We start from the raw sequence: 23,888 nt of genomic DNA, 5'->3' as shown, positions 1-23,888 counted from the left end.
CAACATCTTCAAGTATCCTTCTAAGCCATATTGCTTCATAGGTGGCACTACATAATGCTTTATACTCAGCTTTAGTGGATGACAAGGAAACAGTTGTTTGTTTCTTACTGCTCCATGATATTGGTCCTGAACTGAAATTGAACACATATCCAATAGTAGATTTCCGGTCATCTAGATTTCTAGCCTAGTCAGAATCTAAATAATCTGCCAACTCAACATCAAATTCATCAGTATACATAATACCAAAATTAAGTGTTCCTTTCAAATATTGAAGGAATTTCTTTCCTGCTTCTAGTGGCTTTCACAAGGCTTAGCCATGAACTGACTAAGTATGCTGACAAAATATGCTATATTCATCCTGGTAGTGGTGAGATAGTTCAAACTTCCCACCAATTGATGATACAAGGTTCCATTCACCTCTTTGGTTCCATCATCACTGCACAATTTGACATTTTGTTCTAAAGGAGTAGATATTACTTTGCATTCAATCATATTGAACCTTTTAAGGATTTCCCTTGTATATTTTCTTTGTGTGATTAGTGTCTTACCAGATTCCCTCCAAACTTCAAGACCTAAACAATAATGCAATTCACCAAGATCCTTCATCTCAAATACATGTGACAACTGAATTTTAATTTTTTCAATCAACTTGCATGCATTTCCTGTTATGATAAGATCATCAACATATACAAATATCAAAGCAACATTCCCACCTTCATCTTCCTTGATGTACAAGTTAGGATCATTTTTGTTTCTCATAAAACCTTTCTCATAAAAGAAAGAAACAATTTTCGCATACCAAGATCTTGGTGCTTGTTTCAAACCATATATTTCTTTCTTTAACATGCAAACTAGATGCTCATGTCCTTGTTTTAAAAACCCTTCAGGCTGAACCAAATAAACTTCTTCTTTTAGTTCACCATTCAAAAATGCAGATTTGACATCTGTTGGCATTATGGCTAAAGTGTTGTCCTTGATGGCAACCCATTCAGGTGATAGATCACAGTACTTCAAGTCAGCAGCAGAGATTGATGATCAGCTATCAAATATTGAAGAAAATAAGGGGTACGTAGGTACACCTTACATAAGGTGCGTACACGCAGGCCAGTGTTACATAAAGTGCGTACATACCCGCAGTTATCCTGTTCAGGAGGTGCGTACCCCCAGTTCACTTACTTCAAGGCAGAGAAAAACACACGTGGGGTTTCTTATGTTTAACCCTTGGTATTTAGCCGATGGTATTGTGTTATTATGGTTTCGGCCCGTGGTATTGATCCATGATTTGAGGAAGATCTTTCCTATATAAAGCAAAGGAGATCATTTGGCTTGAGCATGTTTTGGGTTGAACATCTTATGAGAGCTAGATCTGAAATATTATGATCTCTTGGGAGTAATGTCTAGATCTAAATAAGGCGAATCTACTGATGGATTGAGATCTCTTCGGCGCATGATCAGATCTGTAGATCTGACTGTCTGGGTTATTCTTGAAGTCTTGAAATTATCTATGCCCGAAGGTACAGTGAAAGAAAAGTGCGTATATACGCTGGCACGAAGCGTTTCAGGTGCGCCGGTACGCAGGAATAGAAGGGTTGCGGGTGCGGAGGTCCGCAGACAGTTCAATGGACACAGAGCGTGGGTAAGCAGGTGAGCAGTTGAGTACAGTGCGTACGTCAGCAGGTGAGCAGTTGAGTACAGTGCGTACGTAAGCAGGTGAGCAGTTGAGAACAGTGCGTACTGTAAGCAGGCATTACATGGGTGAAGCTGCTTACTTGAAATCTCTGTTTATCATTGCTGTGTTCTGGGTTTTGAAGTGATGTCTAATTTATGATATTATGACAGTATTCTGAGAAGTGATAGAGTATGTTTCAGTTGGGTTCATAATGACTTATCTTCATGTGATCTGATGGACTAGATCTGGTTGATGACTCACTTGTATATTTATATGGATCTAGTGCTTGCGTGATTCAGAAGCTTGTTTATGTTGTTGTTGGGTCCAGTATGAAAATTGGATGAAATGTGGCCTTTCAGATTATGTGTTGTGCTTCAGTGTATCCAGTCTGAAAATTGATGAAACGTGGTACCTGGAGGAGAGAAGATTGTAGGTCAGCACCTACGTACTAGTATCTAAGCTAGTACAAGAGCTAAAGGAAATCTTTGGAGCATTGTAGCAGGTAGCGGCCTGTGTACTAGTAAATGGATCGGCTAGTACAAGAGCAAAGGGGGTTGTAGCTCCCGTGCTGGTATAAGACTGCACCAGTACAAAATATTGTAAAAGGATTTTCTTATTAAAGAAGATTGAGATGACTTGCAGCAAGTGGTTTTCTCCCGCATTGGGTTTCCACCTTATATCATGGTGTTCATGTGTGTACCTTATGTGTGATGATATATTCTATGTTACTGCATTTGTTAACTGATAATATGGTTGATAATGTTCTAATGCACTCATTGAAGATCAATTAACTTAATCATAAGAAGTTGTGGAAGTAGCATATATGAATCAGAGTTTGGAAATGAAAAATGTTATTAATGTGATAATACTGATTCACCCCCCCCTCTCAGTATTATTTCCAACAACATCTAACTGATGCATTTTCCAATTATATTTTGTAGCTAATGCAATCATGATTCTAATTGTGTTCAACTTAGCTACAGGTGAAAAAATATCATCATAATCAATTCCCTCCTTTTGTGAATATCCTTTTGCAACCAATCTAGCTTTATTCTTATCAATACTTCGATCAACATTAAACTTGGATTTATATGGCCATTTGCATACTATAGGAACTTTGTTTTTAGGCAATTCTGTTAATTCCCATGTATCAGCCTTCATTATAGAGTTATATTCTTCATTCATTGCATCTCTCCATTCTTCATATTCTTTAGCTTCCTCATAGCTTGAAGGTTCTACAATATTCGTAACAAGAGACACTATTACATAATATTTATACCTTATAGGTACCTGACTTTGACGTAATGACCTTCTTGGAGTTTTAATGCTTTCATCTTTATTTATGCTTTGTGGACTCTCCTATCCTCTTCTTGGAGTGTCATGACTGCTTGATGCTCCTTGCTCTTGAACTTGTACCTCTTCCCATGCTTGTTCTTGTTCTTGTTCAACACTCGTGTTTAATCCGACATAATCATAGTATCATGCCATACACTAATATTATTCATTTATCACCTTCATTTGCATTCTCATGAAACAACACATCCCTACTTGCAAGCAATCAATGAGTACTGGGATCAAACAACTTGTATGCTTTCTGATCATCACAATAACCAATAAATATGCACTTAATTGACTTTGCATCAAGTTTTCTTCTTTCATATTTTGGAATATGAGAAAATGCCTTCCAACCAAAAACTCTTATATGACTCACTTTTGGTTTCTACCCATAAAATGCTTCAAAAGGTGTTTTAAGCTCAAAAATTTTGGTTGGACTCCTATTTTTCAAATAAACGATAGTTTTAATGGCTTCAGTCCAAAAACCATTAGAAATATTTTTACCTTGAAGCATACTACGTGCACATTCAACTAGTGTTATGTTTTTCCTCTTAGCAACTTCATTTTGTTGAGGTGTATGTGGCACTGTAAATTGCTGTAGAATCCCATTTCTTTTACAATATTGATTAAATTCACTTGATTTATATTCTCTACCCTGATCAGATCTCAGAATTTTGATGCAATTTCAAGTTTCTTTTTCCACCATACTCTTAAAATCTTTAAAGTACTCAAAAACATCACTCTTATTTCTTATGAAATAAACCCATGTATGCCTAGATCTATCATCCACAAAAATAAGAAAATACCATGCTCCACCAATAGATCTAGTTTGCATAGGTCCACATACATTAGTATGAATTAATTCAAGTATTTCCCTCTGCCTTGTTCCTTTATGTATAGAAATTCCTCCCTATGTTGCTTGCGAAGTACACATGCTTCACATTCAACATGATCATTCTTGAAGATAGGAAGACCTTCAACCATTGTGTTCTTTTGAAGTAGCATTAAATCATTGTGATTTAGATGTTCATACCTTTGATGCCATAATTCTACTATTGATATTGTTGTAGATGCCAACGCTTGATGACTTTTCCTAGTCACATCCAACTTATACAAGCCTCCAACTCTAGTACTTGTGGCAATAACCTTGTAGTGATCTTGAATGTCTTTCACTACACACTGTGATTTAACAAATTCCACCTTCAAATCTTGGTCAGCAATAGTAGAAACAAAAATTAAATTCTTTTTTATACCAGGAACATACATCACATTATGGATCTGTCTCTCTTGTCCATTAGGCAAATTCACACCTATTACTCCATAACATTGAACTTTAAGTGATATGTTATCTCCTAGATAAGTGTATGTTCCATCAATGTTTTCATAATATTCATCAAACCACTCCTTATTACAAGACATATGGAGTGATGCACCAGAATCAATGAGCCAAGCATTACAATCATCATTTTCCACAGATAATGCAACATTAGAAACAAACAATTTAAGATTTTTAAATCCATCACTAATTGAGGTGTCTTTGTCCACAAAATTTCCATTATGCCTTCTGTTTCTTTGTCTGGACTCATTATATTTCCTTTTATAGAGATCTTTAAAATGATGCCTAGGTTCTCCACAATAATAACAACATCATTTCTCTTATCATGGGTTGGAAATTTAGATTGTGTCATACCTTTCTGTTTTGCTTGAAACTTGCCTCATTTTTCTTATCCCATGTCTTGCCTCTGTATGGATGTTTTCCCTTGGCTACCAGCACCAAATCTGAACTACTGGAGCCCAAATTAAAGCTCTTCATCCTCTCCTCCACTTGTAAAAGAATTCCTATCAATTCATCAAATGTATGGGGATTCTCTTTGGCTGAAAGGCTTGAAACAAAAATTTGATAATCTTGCACTAAGCCATTTAATGTGATGTTGACTAAGTCAGCACTAGACACCTCTTCACCAATATCTCCTAGCTTATCACTTAAATCTTTGACACGAGATATGAAATTGCTTATATTTTCATTTGCTTCCATTTTTAGAGATAAAAGATTAGTCTTCAAAAACAAGATCTGGTTTATATTTGTTGTCCCATACAAACACTTCAACATATCCCATGTTTCCTTTGATGTCTTGCAATCTATGATGTGAGGAATAATGTTATCCTTTACGAGCATACGCAGTAACATCTTTTCTTTCGTCTCTCGTTTCTCCCAGTCTGGAATAGAAGCTGAAATAGTGGGTTTGGGCCCATCCCCACTCATAATGGACTACAAATTATAACCTTATAAAATAGTCAACAACCTGAATTTCCAATTCACATAGTTTCCTCCATCAAGTTTGGTGGATTCATTCAAATAAGTATCAACCAACAAATTTGACATGATGGGAAAATTTTTTTTCTCCAATCAACAGAATGCAAGCAAAGCCACCAGATCTAAAGCCAAATACACCCAAATTCACCAAATCCCATAAAAACTTTCACCACACATGCACCATAAAAAATTTTACTAACTCCTTTTCACTACTAAAAATTTCCACCAACACTCCTTTTTTTTAAAACACCTTTCACCACTTTAAATAAAAAAATGAGAAAATACTTAAAAAGATTATCACTCTTTATGATAAACTTCACATAAAAAAAAACACTCCCATTTTTAAATTATTCTCACAACTTAAAACAAAAACAAATATTTAAAAACCTTATATCTCCATAAATACATAAAACAAACTCAAACTTTGTGTTGCTTTGTTTTAAATACTTCAAAGGTGGAAACCTTTTAACTCAACTTACATCCGTTCTTCTTTTAAAAATAAAGTCAAACCTCTAACAATGGAAGGCACCATGCTCCAACAAATTACTTCCATGATTTTCACGTTGGCTGCTGGTAATACCATAGAAGGCCCAACGCTGTCAGACTGGAACACAACTGCTTCAGGCTTGAACAGAACAACTACAAGTAACTACGTTGCTTTCACACAACAATATCCAGCTCAGGATTCATGCTCTGCACATCGGACTCTCTCCACAAAGCTCAATCCACACAATCGAGCCTTCACCACACTTTCGATGAAGCTTTCACAACAACAACACCCTCACTACTGCAAACCTCAGCACTCACTTAGGCTTCACACAACTTCACTACTGCAACCTCTAAACCAGCAAGCCCTCACACCCTCGCTCTGATACCGTGACAGAAAAAACACTCTAACACTCAAAGCTTACCATTTCATTACTAAAGGTTGCAATTTATACACAACTTCAACCATAGATTGAATAATAATTGTGTCGAATGAGATTTATTACTTGCTCACTCTAGCCAACTATGCTGACTACTGAATAGTGATCGGCATCGTCTGAATAGTGATTGACGTCATTCGTGATTAATATCCTGACAGATAAAAGATGGGTCCCTTTTGCTACCCAAAATTGACTGCCAAGGTTTGTGAACAATGTGACATTACATGAACCATGTTCTCCACGCTACTTAATGACATGCAATTTATTTTAATTTAAGAAAAACTAAGGTTGTTGCAATGCCTCCATAGATTACCATTTAGCTCTCCTAACATTAAATTAAGAATATCCTTTATAATTCTAGCAAGGATCCACTGCCTTCTCCATTAGCTCCCTAGGATTATCACAAATAGAATTCTCAAGATTTCCAGAGAGAATTCTCAAAGAAAAGTAACGAGATGAAATAGAACCCTTTCCATGGAGCATGATTATTAAGTTACAGGAGTAGCGCACACAAAGTTGAACGAGGGACATACCAAATTTTCTGAAATTGTCAAAGAACCAACATCGCCTGTTCGACTCGATTTTGGCACCATGGAGGGGGCCTCTAGAGCCACAAATTCTGTACCAACAACAAATCAGTCAAAATCATTGTTGTAATGATGGACCTCAAGGTTATGCTAATGGTTTTTGCTAATGAATTGAAAAAATTGAAACGTTAATACAATGTGCAAAATGCAGAGGTGTGAAGGAGCCCTATCACTACTCTCTTGTTTCTTCCTCTGCACTCCACACAATGTATTAACATTGTTGAAATTTGTTCCTTCCTCCCACCCACCTACGTAAAGGACATACAACCACATCATTTCTAACATCATTGGGTAGAGAAATAGCATAACAACGTCAGTGTCAAAGCACTCACAAAATGACTACTCACAAATTTTTTATTTTTATTTTTTTAAATGAATTGTGAGGCATTGACAAATACCAAAAATAAAATGCCCTCCACCAGGGGAATTATGTTCCATCAGAGATGGCTTAGCCAATTGAAAACTAGAAATAAAATTTCCAAAAAAATATAAATTTATTTTTGAATTTAGGTGAATGTTATAGTCCTTGGTGAGACATGGACTAAAAATCATAACTATATTATCAAAGCACTCATTGGGGTTGTAGACACTTCCAACCACATCATGGGAAATTTTATGATATGATATCATTGAACATAGGTAAAAATATAAAAATAAAAATTGTGACAATTTTGTCCACCCTCAAGAACTAATGGAGCACCTAAAATTCTAAAACTTGACAATGATAACCTAGATTTCCAAAATTTTCTGCCAGATTTCATCGAAAAAACATTATTTCCCAAGCAAAATTGTTAGTTATTTAAACTATACTCTAAGAGGTGAAAACTAATATTATTCAACATTGTGAAAATTTTTGGACTTTGTGCGAGATATCTCATCTTAATGTGTTAGAATGAACACAAATTGCATGATATATATTAAATTTAGTGAAATTTTTTACAAGCCATTTTATTATTACTTTTCACATATTAATAATAAATGAGTAAGATGTATTTAATATGTATTATAATATATTTTTTTAAATGGTAAACTATCATTTTTCTTACCATATTATTAGTTTGTGTTAAGGCAAGACTAACAATCGATTTCCACTATTAATTTAGCATGAACCAATCCAAGTTATAATGTTTAATGTCGTAAAAAAATATTTATTTTTAAAGATTATTAAAAAAATAGTTTCTAAACATTTGATTGGACCATAGTTTGAATGTCTTATTGCAACCTTTGCACAAAATGCGTTGGCTTATTTTTCATTGTTAAGCATTGGTTTATTCTTCATTGTTAAGCATTTTAGGAAAACCAGCCAAAAATAAATCCTTGAAATTAGTTCATACTAATGTAAATAACATGTTTAACATCAGTTACTACTTACCATAATTTAAGCAAATGTTTGCATAAAAATGGATAGGAAGAAGATGTAAATAAATATATTTACAAGGGGTTACTACCCACGATTATTTATGTGTTTTTTAGTACTCTAATAAATATAAGTAAAAATATAAATGAGTAGATTTACTAGTGGTTACTACCCACCAAAATTTATGCAAGTCCTTGCTTCTTAGAAGGAAAATAATTTTTCCACTTCATATATCAATTTGTAATTTTGTTGAGTGGCAAAGACTAAACAACCTTACATCACTTGTGATAATAGTGATACATAAATATTACTAATACATTTGTTTGTAGACATTTGGAAGAGTCTTTTTTGGTATATTTAATTTGCATTGTAATTATTTTTTCTTACTTTAAATTTTAAAAGCTAATATTGATGTGTAAGTGTGAGTAATACATTTGTCTTTATACATTTGGAAGAGTTTTTTTAGAAAAGGATATTTTCAATTTTATCTTTAATAAAGAAACAATCACTATTTGAAAAAAATAGAAGATATTTGATGACTTCTTATTATAATTATTATTGATATTTTTATTATTTTTATTATGTTTGTTTAATATTTTCTAAATAAAATAAATGTGGATGATAATTGAAAGTATATATATATATATGAAAAGATAATTTGTATTATAAAAATATGTGGTAAGCTCGCAAAGTACATTAAATACAATTATGTAAATTGTTGGCTAACTGATATAAAATAAAGATAGTAACTTCCACCCAACAAGGTATTTCTTTGTGCCAACTATAACTGCAACTAAACTAAAATTCTGGAAATTGAACACTTTCTAGTATACTCCCACAAATCTCAAAACCTTATGCTCCATACAATTCAAATTTTATAAGAGGGTATCAAATGATCTTGGGCATTACTCCATATTTTCCTCCAGTAAGAAAGTTGATTTTTGCAAAGGAATTACTCCATATCTCCTTCCAGCAAGCAAGTTTAGTTTTGCAAGGGATGTTAGCACATGGCACAAAGAAATTACTATCAAATATGTTTGAAATAAAAAAAAATATCATGAGTAATTATTTCTTCAATTATTAACAAGGTTTCTTTATTAGCCATGGCATCTACATCTTGATTATTAGATCAGAGAATATGAAAGAATATCAAATAGGAGAAATAGACCTATAGACTTTTAATTCGCTTGATTTCATGGTATAGTTTATTGTCCTATAGAAGATAACTAGAAAAAATATATTGAATGATCAACTAAGAGTCTCCCAACGCCAATAAGGACTTGTAAGAAAGCATATGTTTTTGCTAGGTTATTAGACAACAAGCCCAGTTCCGAAGCATATTCCAATTCTTTATTTTCTTTGGTTTTACAAGCTCTATCAAACCAAAGGATATGTGAAGATTGTGAGTTAAACCAGTTTGAAAATTCATCTTTTCTTAGGTGCAACGTACATGATTTCTGAGAAGGAATATAAAAGGAAGATGGAGGAAGTGAAACATGAAGAAAAATTTCTTCACACTATGCAAATTCTTGCTCATCCAATGAAATGCAATAAGGGCATGGTTGAGATTTATGGGTCCAAAATTCCTTGAAAATGGATAGGAATTTATAGCTTCACTGTATGGAGAGAAATTCTAATCTTGAAAGATTATTTTACTTCTAGCTATCTAGAATTTCCAACAAATACATTTAGGAAAAGCAACCCAAAGATTCTTGAAGAAAGTTTTACCTTGCATTGATCCTAAATAATGACGATAATAAGAGGTGAAGTACTCACTTATTGTGGTTGGCCAAATCAATTGATCGTCTTGAGGATGCAAAGAATATTTCCATACTGAATGAAAGAAGGGACATTGTAAGAACAAATTAGAGATAGGTACTTCGTGAGAGGAACAAAACCAAGAAGGACTAATTATTCCCCTCAATTTTATATTTTTGGCAATTAATATCTTTTGATACAATCACGTCCAACAAAATATGGGGGACTATTTGGAGTCCAAATATTTTCCCACATACGAGAGTTTGGATTCCTTGTGTGAAAAGTAGTTGCAAATATCCTCATTTGATAGAATATTTAGAGGCTTTCCATCCTCTTATGTATTCATCATCTTTGTTCCTTGGTGCACAACTAGCAAACCTATTTTCCAGCAAGCAAGTTAAGTTTTGCAAGCAAGATGACACGCTTTGAAGATCCCATCCTTTTCAACTACCTTAATGCATCTAACAAGAGATGTCTATGAGTGAATGCTTATGTTCACATGAAAATCGATCTCAAAGAGGCCTAAATTCTATATCTCAGGCTAGTAGAGGATTTTTTAGGATCTCAATGGTTTGGATATTTATCTTCGTCCCATTACCTAGAATCTAGGTTAGATGCTCCTTAATAGGAAAGTCAATTAATGACACAAACCTCCAAATTGGGGAAACTCCTCGATCACAAATGGGTGACTCCAAACATTGCAACCAATCCCCATAAATTTATATAAAAATAAGGACCTCTCTTCCACCAATTTTTCGACTCAAATATTAACCTTCAAACCATTTTTCCCAAATATCTATGTTCTTTAGTGATGGATCTCTAATACCTAAGCCACCATGCAATTTGGGAGTGTGGACAGTCATTCATTTAACCAAATGCAATTTTTTGATGTTAGATTTTTTTCCTTGCCATAAATGTTTTTGGGTCTCTTGAAACATTATCTTTTGAATTCATAATGGACCTAAAAGGGCTAAGAACTGAAACAAGGGAAGCACTAACAAATAATGTGAATAAAAACCACATGTCTAGTTAGATTAAGCTAATGAACTCCCCATTGGTCAAATTTAGACTTGAAATAATTGGAGCCCAAGACTTAGAAGAGTGGGAATTTAGACACATAGGAATACACAAAAACTTAAACTCCTACCATCTCTCTACTATTGAAAATCCCAAAATACATTTTATATGGGTCAAGAGGGCTTTGTTGACATTCCATGAATATATTTGAATTTTAACTTTGTTAGTTTTCCCTCGAGAGACTTGAATAAATTTATCCACAACTGAAAGAAATCAAGAAGCTATGATAACTTAGACATCCCCCAATAATAATGTGTCTTTATCAAATAGAGCATGATTTATAGTTTTAATACTCGGACCAAAGAATATACTTGGAATCCTTTCTCTTTGCAATTCAAGGTCTAATCTTCTTCTCAAGGAATATGCCATTATGATGAATAACAAAGGGGAAGTGGACAATGTTTTCCCAGGCCTCTTAAAGCTTTAAAAAAACCAATATGTCTTCCATTAACCAAAGAAGACATCTAAGGGCTTGAAATTCAAGCTGATACCCACTACAAAACATGTTCTTCAAATTTCCCAATCACTTCAAAGATAAACTTATGTGAACTTGTTAAAAAATTTAGCCATATCAAGTTTAATAATAATCCTTTTTCCAAATTGAGATTTACTTGAATGGATTGCTTCTTGGACAAGGACTATGTTATAAACAATTTTTCGATTTCCCACAAATCCTCCCTGGTTTTTTTTATATCAACTTTGATAAGAGAGGTTTGATTCACATTGCTAGAATTTTAGAAATCAACTTTTAGGACATATTACAAAGGAGATTGGTCTAAAATGAGAGGAGGTAAAAGCGTTGACCTCTTTTGGGATCTGTTAGGCCCCTATACTATTAGTGCAACCCCTTATTGTTATTAGTACAACCCCCTTATTATATTGTTGTACCCATGTAGTCCCCATATTGTTATTATTGTGCCCCATAGAAGCCCACTATTGTTATTATTGTGCCCTTACATTATTATTGTTATGTCGGCTCTGATTATATTATTACCCCTTAGACTCCTATATATGGAAAGGTGTTCTTGTCATTTGGATCATCTAAGAATTTTTCATTTGTGTAATGTAAAGGAGGTTGCCCCCTCGAAGAGGCTGAATTATAAGGCGTTGATCTATATTTTCTATCTTTTTGTGAGCTGGTTTCATAACATTTGATATCAGAGCTTTGGATTTTAGGGTTTCGCTGCTCCAAACAGGTCTTCGTGGAATTTTTGCTATAACTTTTTTTCTGTGACGTTTTCAGACGCTAAAAAAAAACCCATTTGGGTTGAAATCATGCTGAAGCTCGGATCCGAATTTCAGAGCTTTTCGTGCTATATTTGAAGAGATATAGTCTCAGGAAGTTGGTCTTTTTGCAGACTCCCGAATTACATTCTAAACAGGTTACCTGGGGAAAATAGTCATAACATTTGTTTTGAGCATCAGATTGAAATTTCGTTAGAAGTTACAAAAAGAGGATAGACTGTAGTTTCCTGTGTATATTTTTCAGATCCTAAGGTAAAAACAGTGACACATGTCACTTCATATAAGTTCGATCTTCTTAAAAGGTATATAATCAGGTCATCTTGGGAGATTGTGCATCACTATTTCTTAGAGAATATAAATTCGATCAGACTGGCGGGATTGGAAAGAGGACGCAGAGGGCTACCACAGGTCGCAAATTCAGAACTTAGAGATCCAAAAGTACAGAGTTACAATTGTTTCAAGATCGAGCTCCTAAAATCAAGAAAAAGTGAGATGAGGAAGTTTGATGGCAAGGATCCGGTAAATTGGATACTACAGATGGAGAAATATTTTGATCTACATGGTGTACCACTATTACAAAAGGTATGTATTGCATCTTCATTTTTAGAACAAGATCAATTTTGATGGTATAAAGAGCTTTGTTCTCGTAAACAACTTGTTACGTGGTCAATTTTCACGGAGGAAATTATAGCACATTATGAGAATACTAAGAGCAACACCTTCTTTAGAGCAACACCACAACAATTGGAAGAAAAAAGAGAAAGAGGGCTTTGTTACAAAGTGGAAAGCAAAATTATGGCAACAAGGAATTCTACCCCTCACAACTATAAAGATGGAAGTGTTGTTTCTCCTAGCCTTCCACAACCTAGAAGGGTTACACCACAACAATTGGAAGAAGAAAGAGAAAAAGGGCTTTGTTACAATTGTGATAGTAAATGCGATAAAGGTCATAAGTGTGCTAAAAAGAAATTATTTTACATAAAGTATGAAGAGGAGGAAGAAAAGGATCAAGAAACATCAAAAGAAGAGGATATATGCCAGGACCCAACCCCAGAGAAAGAAGAAATGAATCCGACCATATCTTGTAAAGCATTGGCAAGAATTACCACTCCTCAAACTCTCAATATAGAAGGACATATCAAGAAGAAAAAGGTTCAATAAGTGAAGATCACATCAAGAAAGAAGAAATGAAGCCAACCATATCTTGTAATGCATTGACCAGAATTACCACTCCTCAAACTATTAAGATAGGACATATCAAGAAGAAAAATGTTCAAGAAGTGAAAGATCACATCAAGCATCAAGAAATGAATCCGACCATATCTTGTAAAGCATTGGAAGAAATTACCACTCCTCAAACTCTCAAGATAGAAGCACATATCAAGAAGAAAAAGGTTCAAGTAGTGAAAGATCAAATCGAGCATCAACAACAAGTTCTCCAACTTTTAAAGGATAATGCCACTTTGGTGCAAAATCGAATGAAACAGCAGATAGATCAACATATAGTGAAAAATGTTTTGATGTAGGTGATTGGGTATTTTTACTGCTACATCTCAAGCAAGCTATTTATGAGAAGGAAATGTTGGCAATACTACATGCAATTCAGAAATGACGACCTTACCGAATGGGGAGACACTTCAAGGTAAAAATGGATCATGATAGTCTTAAATACTTTTTAGAACAACTATTATATTTAGAAGAACAGAAAAAATGGGTCACAAATATGTTGGGTTATGACTTTGACATCATCTATAGAAAAGGGAAGCAAAATTTTGTTGCAGATGCACTCTCAAGAAAGGATGAGGATGTGGAAGCATTGTTTTGTGCTATTTCTATTATCCAACCAGATTGGATAAATGAAGCAAGGGATGAATGGAAGAAGGATGAAGAAGTATGGCCACTCATTCAAAAGTTGTAGAAGATCCCAATTCAAACAATATTTCCAGAACTTGAAGAGGAAGGAAAAATCATATTGGAACCTGGAGTAGTCACAGAAACAAGAACCCGACAGCTACGAAATCGATCAATTTCAGAGTATCTCATCAAGTGGAAGAAGTTACCCACTGATGATTCCACATGGGAGGACAAGAATTTTATACAGAAGCATCAAGAACTACTCAAGCGTTGAGGACAACACTTTTTGAAGGAGAGGGGCATGTTAGGCCCCTATACTACTAGTGTAATCCCTTATTGTTATTAGTACAACCCCCTTATTATATTGTTGTACCCATGTAGTCCCCATATTGTTATTATTGTGCCCCATAGAAGCCCACTATTGTTATTATTGTGCTCTTACATTATTATTGTTATGTCGACTCTGATTATATTATGACCCCTTAGACTCCTATATATAGAAAGGAGGTCTTGTCATTTGGATCATCTAAGAATTGTTCATTTGTGTAATGTAAAGGAGGTTTCCCCCTCGAAGAGGCTGAATTATAAGGCGTTGATCTATCTTTTCTATCTTTTTGTGAGCTGGTTTCATAACAGGATCGAAGTTAGAAAGGATGAGTTTATACCCCTTCGAATATACTTATGCTTGATTGAATAATCTATCATTCTACAAAAGTCAAATTTAAGGATATCCAACATTGCTCATAAAAATGTACTAAGAAGCAATTTGAACCTAGAGCTTTTTTTGGGTTGAAAGAAAGTAAGATATTCCATACCTCATCTTCTGCAATAGGAAGTAGCAAAGCCTCATTGTGTTTTTTAGAAACCAGATGAGGAATATTCTCGAGAATATTTGAAGTGGCTCATCATTGGGTAAAATAAATGGACCTTAATACACCTCCAAGCTTACTAAAATCAACTCTTCTCATAATTCCTTACATGTTTTAATTATATTTTTCTTAATGAGATGAATAAAAGTAAGATGTTATGTCTAGTGGTCTAATGTGCATTGATTGCAAGTTTTTGGGAGAAAATTATGGCAAATTATGGCTAATTAAGGTGCAGAAACTCGAATGAGACAAGAAGGAGAGATTATAGGAGATGGATCTTCCTCATTAAGTCCTCACTCATTCGAAGATCTCTCAATAAAATCACACCAGCTTAGAGTTGCAAGTAGTCGAGTCATGTGGATCATTGGCAGCCGAGCCAGTGATAGTTAAAGAACCAGTTTATCTTGAGATTGGGAGCCAAGCCTCCCTAGATTTAAGGAAGTTGTTGGAAACTTTAGTTGTATAAATAAGGAGGCCTAGAGCCTCATTAGGATTTAGATTTTTTATGCAAGATAACTAAGCACTTTCGAGTTGAAGGATTGTGGCAAAACATTGTTATGTATTCTTTTTGATATCTTAATGAAAATGAGAATTTCCTTGATCCAACATTGAGTTGATTGAAAGGGTTAAATCTCTTGGGTTATGGCCCAGCCCTAGCAATAGAGGTTCCTCTTATTGTACTTGTATGCTTACGTTATTTCATAGATTACTTGTTGAATTGATTCTGGCATTGTTACATTGCAAGTATTAGTGAATTTGATTAGTTTGCTTTCATTTGTGCATAGCTTTAACAATAGCTTTAGAGAGATAAAAAAATATCATAAAGGCTGATAACAGGTGTATATTGCCTCATTCCTCCCTTCGAGGACCACGGTTTGAGGAAAAACTCTCATTCAACCCAAAGAGACAGAATTATGGTTTCTTATGGAATTTAGGGATTTTCTGCTAATTAGGTCAACATCTTTCAGTTTTAAGAGAGGTTGCAGTTGGCATTTCTGATAATTAGGTCAACATATTTCAATTTTAAGAGAGGTTGCAGTGCTTTCATAATAGGCTTCAAGCCTTTCCATGCATGAACTAGGCAAATAAATGATGAAATTCTGTTTTACTATGTTGATGTAAATCTTTCTTGTTTTGACATGAATTATGGATAAATGCCAACAATAATGTATATCTTGCAGGAGATTCAATATTGTAGGAAGACCTTGTATCATCAATCCCAGCTAATCCATACCTACCCATGATTGCAAAAGGCCACTAAGTTCACAATCCAAGTTATCATTTCATAAGGAAAACTTGCCATGCTTGTTAAGAAAATCCAACCATCATACAACTTCGGTTTGAGTTTTGAGTGAGGCCTAACCACTTCCTTATCTTATTCCTACCCTCACTCACCTCCATACCACTGTCCAAATCACTCCTTATGCTTTCGTCTTGTTCCTATAGGAAAACAGGGGATCCTATAGGTGAATTAGGACATCCTGTAGGACAACTTATAGTGGCCTCCTTTGAGCCCAATTTGTGAGAAATTCATCATGAAAGCTAGGAGAAGACCCATGCTTGCCTCCCAAGCCATATGACCCTTCACAACCATCTCTCTCCATATATAACCCACCTGGCATACAATCAAGAAGGATTAGCACTCATGTTTTCAAAAAAAAGACAAAACAAAAAAATGTTATGCTTATTCATGTGCACAAAAATTAAGTGTTTGATTAGATCAGATTGCATGCTTAGGATTAGTTAGGATTTCACATGTGTTAGATTAGCATTCTTCTGAAGCAAGGAATATTAACAAATAGCTAGATGATTTGTGTGTTTTAGGCATCTATTTCAGTCTTTCTTTACTGCAGTAGGTAGCATTTCAATCCTCTCAATTAGGGTAAAATTCTCCTTTCTCATATGGTAATCAAACTTCTTCTAAATCAATAGAAGGTTGGTTTGAGAAACCCTAGTGGTCTATTGCCTAACTCAATAGTGACAAAGAGTGGACTCATTGCATCTATTTGTGTATACAACATTGTCACCTCCAAGTTTGTACGAACCCCGGGTTGATGAAGTAAAGTTGGTAGCCCTAGGAGTTGCAGCATTCTTGCTGCAATACTGGTGCTCATCACTTTTTGGCATCGTTGTCGGGGAGGTGTCTGAGTAGATGTGATTTCTACTTTCTTTCTTCCATTTCTTATCTCTTTCATTCTACTATTAGTTTCATTTTTGCAAGATAGTTGTAAGTTGGTTTTCTTTCCTTTCCATTCTACAAGTGATTTCGTTCAGCAGTCTATTCTTCAATTAGTCTTAAAGCTTGAAAAAAAACAAAACAAAACACTTTTTTCATGCCTCATAGGAATAGGAATAACTTAGAAAAATTTCTACCAAATACCCCCTCCACTTCAAACAGCCAGCCTTCTTTCTTCTTTGGTGGCTTTGAATTAGAGGACCCCTATTGGGCTTCAAAATGTCATACAAATATCACTCATTACCATACATTTTTCACCTATGCTTCCATTATATCACTCATTATTCACTACCATGTCACTTCATTTTCCCTATTGTTCATCATTAATGGGTCTCATTTATATCTTCCAAATATTATTTATTTTCAAGCATTTTTAAGAGAAATTCTTGATTAAATATTATAAAATAATATATTTTACTTCATATATGGAAAGTGGATTGTTTTTGTGACATGTGTAGGTACAAAGGAAGCTTCCAAAGCACCTTTATGTGGCCTTGAATGATCAAACTCGAATTTGATAAGATAAGCCTCATGGAGAAGATCATTATCTCATGGAAAAGATCAAGGACAAAAGGGGGTTATGTGTCTAGATGGTTGAGAGATGTATGGAACTAAAGAGAGATTAGTGGATCATCATTATAAGTTTGTTATCTCATCCCATTGTATAAATAGGAGTACAATCTCTTCCATTTGTAATTTAGAGTTCCATTTGTAATCTTAGAGTTGGTTTGTACATCATGATGGAGTTTTTGAAATAAAGAATCATACTTTGATTTTGTTACTTCTACATTTGAGTCTCCTTTGAAGTAGTGTGCTTGTGGAGTTATGGAGGGCCCCCATGGCCTCACTTGCATGCTTATTTTAGGTATAATTTAATTTATGTTTTTATTTCATTTCAGCTTTTAAGTTTTTGTTAGATATTCTAATATTGAAAGAGATCTTAAAATTCATGTGTTCTTGTAAGGGAACCTTAAGATCTCAGATAATTATTAGATCTAGGTTTGTTTAGTTATTAGAAGAGATCTTAAAATTCATGTGTTCTTGTAAGGGAACCTTAAGACCTTCGACAAATTAGAAATCTCTCTAGTCAGTTTAGTTGTTGGAAGAAATCTTAAAATCCATGTGTTCTTGTAAGGGAACTTTAAGATCTCCGACAAATTAGGAATCTCTCTAGTTTGTTTAGTTATTGGAAGAGATCTTGACGAATGTGTTCTTGTAAGAAAACCAATAGTTCTCAGACAAATTAGAAATCTTTCTAGACCTATAGGTGGTACTTCTAAGTTTACCTTTCCGGGTTGACATTAATTGAACTCTAATTTGCATCTCCATTTGAGACCAAACATTTTGGCGCCATTGCCGGGGAAGTGCAACTAGAAGGATTTAGTAATTATTTTATGCATTTGTCTTTATGGACTAATTTGTGCAACTTGGTGACAACAGGTTCCTAAAGGAGTTCAAAGTTTGGAGCATTTTTATTTTCGCACATAGTTTTTTTTCTCTGTAAAAACTATCTAAGTAATATATTATATGTACAAAAAGATTACAAACTGCATGACATGCCTTCCAGAGCCTGAAGAGTAGCCCTGGGACTCCTGACTGTAAATCTTATAGCTCCCTCGCAGGGGCAGCTTCTCCAAAACCAAACTGAATTATCCATGAAAACAAAAAACCCATACAGGGGCAGCAACGAACCAAACTCTTAAGACAATAAACTAGACACATGATTGCCCACGCAGGGGCTAGCAGCAGAGATAGTCTGACCTTTATATCTGACAAATGTAAGCGTGACTGTGTTACTGATGTCAGCTATCCAATTCGACTTCCCAATGATGAGGCAAGACCATAGACATGACCAAAGACTCAGAATTAACCAGGACCAAGAAGTAAGAAGCGAATGCCAAAAGACTGAGACAGAGGAAGCAAAAGCCAGAGGACCAAAAGACAAAATCAAGACGTTACCCGCCACAGCTTCAATCTTGGGGACGAACTGAAGATGGCTGGATGGACGCGAAGTATGCATCTGCCGCCTCAGCCAGGCTCGGATCTTCCACGACATAAGCCCACCCGTCACCTTCCGCGCGCCCTTCCCACATTTTCCGCCATGTATCTTCTTCCACACTTGGAGGAGGTGGCCCCATCGGAGGGAAGCGGTCTTGCAGACTTGATTCCCCCTTGCTTCCAACAACAGACGCTGGAAGCACCTCAGCAGCGTTCTTTTCCACAGACGAGTGTTCTTTTCCAAGACTGATCTCTCTGCCCGAGTCTTCCAGTTGTTTTTCCTGCGGGTCCTGGAGATGTTCTTCATCTGGAATTTTTGTAAACATGATGGAGATGTGGGCGTTAACGCCTGCATTATCCTCGGTGCTTGGCAAGGTGAAAACCACGGAACCGAAAGCCGGGAGCTCCGTTTTCCTTTCACAGGAACCCCCAACCTCCACATATTGTCGAATGGGAAGCGGGGTTGCTCTAGCTCTCCTGTGACAGTAGCAGCAGCAGCAGTGGTGGTGCTCATCTGCTGCAGGTGATCTTGAGGAGGACCCTCTAGATGGGCCTCTTCTGCATGGCTGTCGTTCGCGAAGTTTAGCCATTGTAAGTCTAAAGCTACCTCTGTATACTCGATGGTGAACCTGGAATTGGTAGCAGCAGCAGTTTCCTTCCAATTCACTCTCAGATGCCCAGCTTTCCCCTTGGCTACCTTCGCTTGAGAGCCAACAATTTCTTTTCCAGACTTGATGCTGCAAAGCATCAAATTGCCATCTCCTCCCAACCCAGCAACCAGAATGGCCACCAAGACAATTCTCCAGGCTGCAGGGGAATGAAACGGTGCTTGGCCGGAGCTTGCTATGCTTCCACGACCGCCAACTTTCCTCAGGCCAATATGCCTTGAACGAGCCATCAAACCTGTGATATTTTCCCCCAAATTCTCGTTGCAGGTGCACATTAATGCCGCCCTGCTCCTCCATCTACCCCGCCTCTTCTTCATTGAATGCATTATCAACTTGGGCGGCTTAATTGCCATACGACGGCCTCCATCGGGGAGCTAAAGGATTTACACGAGGCAGCCCATGCGCTGCATGTGGCGTGCCTGTACTTCTCGACTCGACACCCGCATCCGGGGATTTTCGCACATAGTTAATTTAAATTCAGTTTTTATTTTAAACCCCCCATTTCTCACTAATCCATCTACGGATGAGAAATTTGACAATGTTGAACAGGTACTTCTTGGAGAGCAAGGATAATAACCTTGAGCCAACTCTAAGACAAGTTAATCACATACTTGCAAATCATAAGGTAAAAATTTTAAATCTTGATGTGAGCATTTTCAAATTCTGAGTCCGTAGGTGGCTTCACTGGAAGCATTCTTTTACCTAGGAAATAAATAAATCTTTCAAGCAAGATAGGTAGAATAGGTTAGAAAAATAAAAATGAGATCTCATTAGAAGTCATTCTCATTAGAAGTTTTTAGTCTTATTTTCAAAAATAAAAAAATAATAATAAATCATCATGAATAAATGAATAAATTCAGTGGCACAGTAAGAGCTGCTTCATCATCGCATTTCTATATCTTGTTTCTGTATCACGGGTAAGCCAGGAGCTTGATTATCGGAAAGCTTTGTCTTCCGAGAGTCTAAACGCCCCCACGACATTGCAGAAAGAGTATAGATAATGCGAGGTTTGATCACATATCTTAATTGTGTTTATTATCCATCCACGCTAACCTGCAGAAATAAAATTAATTCAAGAAATTAGTATGCTCTCTTCCGCGCTACGAGCGATCAGGAAGATCAGAAAATCTATTGAATTATTTTTAAAAAATAATAAAAAAATCTTGCTGGAAATTTAATTGCAGATCTGCTACCCATAGTTTGAGTCATAATAAAAAAATCTTCTCTTGTAGAAATCTGTTCTTCATTTTCAGTGACTGTCACCAGATCTCTCACTGCACTCCAAGAATATTCCTCGTCAATCTCATCTTCGTATGGGTAATCATCTTGTTCATCATATGCCTCCTCGGGTGGAAAAAGCTCAAACCATGATGCTCGCAACAACAGGCATATGCTTTCTTCAAGCATGTAATCGTGCATGCTCCCATCTAGTGCTCTGTACACATACAGCGAGGAGAAACGGTGCTTGCATTGAGGACACCAAGGATTGTCCACGTAAGAAGCCCATCGAAGGATGCATGATACGCAGTAATTGTGCCCACACCCTTTTATCTGAGCAGTCTCTTCATCCTCATTCAGCAAGCCACAACCTTCACTGCCAGCAAAATCCGTAACAGTCTGTGGATTTAATTTAAAAAAAAAAAAAACCGTTTTTTTTCACGCAGATACCAAAACAGGGTCCCAAAGAACCAAAATTTCCTCTCAAACCATTAGGAATCCAAGGAAATGATTTCTGGGTTATGAAATTCATTTCGTTCTGAAAAAAACCCATGTCTTCGTTTTTCCTGATTTGTTTTGGTTTGATCACAAAACATGATTCAAAACGATGTGTCAAAACTGCTGCGTCTTCTGGTAATGCATAAACAAAATCTCATCCTTATGGCGATGAAACCAGAAACCCATGCCTACTCCCACAACTGCACACATGATAATGAGAAACGAGGACAAAAACAATGTCTCCCTGTTCATATGGGATTCCAATCTGCTTCATTTTGATGGTGCACCTGAGCTATTCAACATGGCTTTGATCTCTTGACCAGCATAAACTACGACTCCAACAGCCCAAGAAGTATTTTTCAGCTCACAACCTCACAGTTTGATGGCTCAAGTGAACGTGTAAATCCCCATCAGTGTCGAATAATCCTCCCCAAGTGCCTTTGCCACCACATCCACTCTTTTTGGGATGACCATTTTTGGCTGAATGCGAACGTTTGTCGTGATGCTTGCCCACAACGCCTCCAGCATGATTCTTTGCACCTACCAGATCAGGTTTCACGTGAAGTTCCTGTCCAGACCTTGGGGAGATGGGGGATTTTAGGGATTGCACCGAATCCCTGCTCAGGGACGCAACTCGCAGAAGCTTAACGAAAGAGATTAACGAAACTGGACGCATAGGATAAGAACACTCGATGTATTCCATATGCCTTCAATTCCATGTTTTGCATTTGTTTTGCTTTCCTTTTGATTTGATTTGATTTGCATTTACTTTTGTATTTAATTATATATTTTTAGTTCTAATTATAGTTAATGTTTGTTATGATTGTATATTAATATATTAATATGTTGATATAATTGTATTAATTGTTATAGTTGTAATTTGTTATTTGTTATGTAATTTGTTGTATATAATTGTTGTTATGTTTGTTATGTATTTTTAATTGTAATTTGTTATGTTATAATATATGATTGTATTAATATATTGTTTTATAATGTTAGGTTATGATTATTATTGTTATGTTATGATTGTTATCATTTTTTTAAAAATAAAAAATACAAATAAAAAGTTGTGTTGGTACTATTTTATTGCCATCCTTTTCTTCTAAAAATCCATCATTCATCTATCATTTTCTCCCATAAACCCCTCATAGTCCATTGAAATTGATCAATTAAGCATTATAATTTTTATTTTACATTAAATTTAATTTGTGGATTTTTATGTTAAAAATTAGAAATTTTCAACAAAATTACGGGATGTCATGACTTCCTGTAATTGGTTTATGTTGTGACACGTGGCATGGCAGGAAAATCAAAACAGAGGATAGGGACGTGATCACGGATGTACATACATGGTGAAAGATCTATTCAGCATCGCATCTGGAGCTCCTGGATACATGGTCAATGCTGGTCAAACCCAGCCTTTTTGGTCATAAAAGCAGCAAAAAGCCAAAGTTACCTAAACTGATTTCGTTTTGTTTTAGAAATCAGTTAAGATTAGAAAAAAACAAAAATCACCTTTTTGACTGTAAAAGCAGAAACATCTGCGTGATAATGTATGTACATTCGATTGTAAACCTTAAGGAATGTTAGTGAACAAAGGATAATAGACATTGAGCAGACTTAAGACTGCGTATTGTATTGTTACCAAAACTCATTTCTTGCATGTAATTGATTTCCAGACTTTAATCACAGGCAATGTTTCATCATTCCAGTGTTTTATGTGTTAACGGTTTCATCATCTGAAGTTTTCTAAGTGTACCATCAACGCGTGGACGGGCCCTACGTGGGGACTGGTATACTTTCATTTCATTTTCATAGCATTTAGACTTCAGACTTGAATAGCATTTGATGCCATTTCTTTGCTTGTGAATTAATTAATTCGATTAGAAGTTCTTGCGATCGTTATTGTATGATTCATGGTGATAGCTTGAAACTTCAATTGCTAAATTATTGAACAAGATCTTGTAAAAGATTTAATTGAGTACTGAATTTCGAAGTATCTCTATGGACTCTGTTTTCATGCATTTGAGTTTTAGTATGCTTAAAAGAGTCTTTAGTTTTCATGAATTTGATTGTTAGGATGCTTAGTGTGTTACCGAGAAAGTTTTTTTGTGAATGATATCCTTGTAAGAGGATTGAAAACTCAGACTAGTAACACACTGTGTTTTTAGAACAGTTAATTAAATTAGATGATTTGAGTGTTTAAAGTGTGAAAGGAAACATATTCCAATATCTTGTAAAAGAGTGTTGTAGCCTATCACAGTAGACACTTATCTAGG

The sequence above is a fragment of the Pinus tabuliformis genome, chromosome 7 (assembly GCF_031772625.1).
Source record: "Pinus tabuliformis cultivar Carrire ecotype Pingquan chromosome 7, CPIR1, whole genome shotgun sequence".
Lineage (NCBI taxonomy): Eukaryota > Viridiplantae > Streptophyta > Pinopsida > Pinales > Pinaceae > Pinus > Pinus tabuliformis.
Note: the sequence above shows the minus strand (reverse complement) of the source record.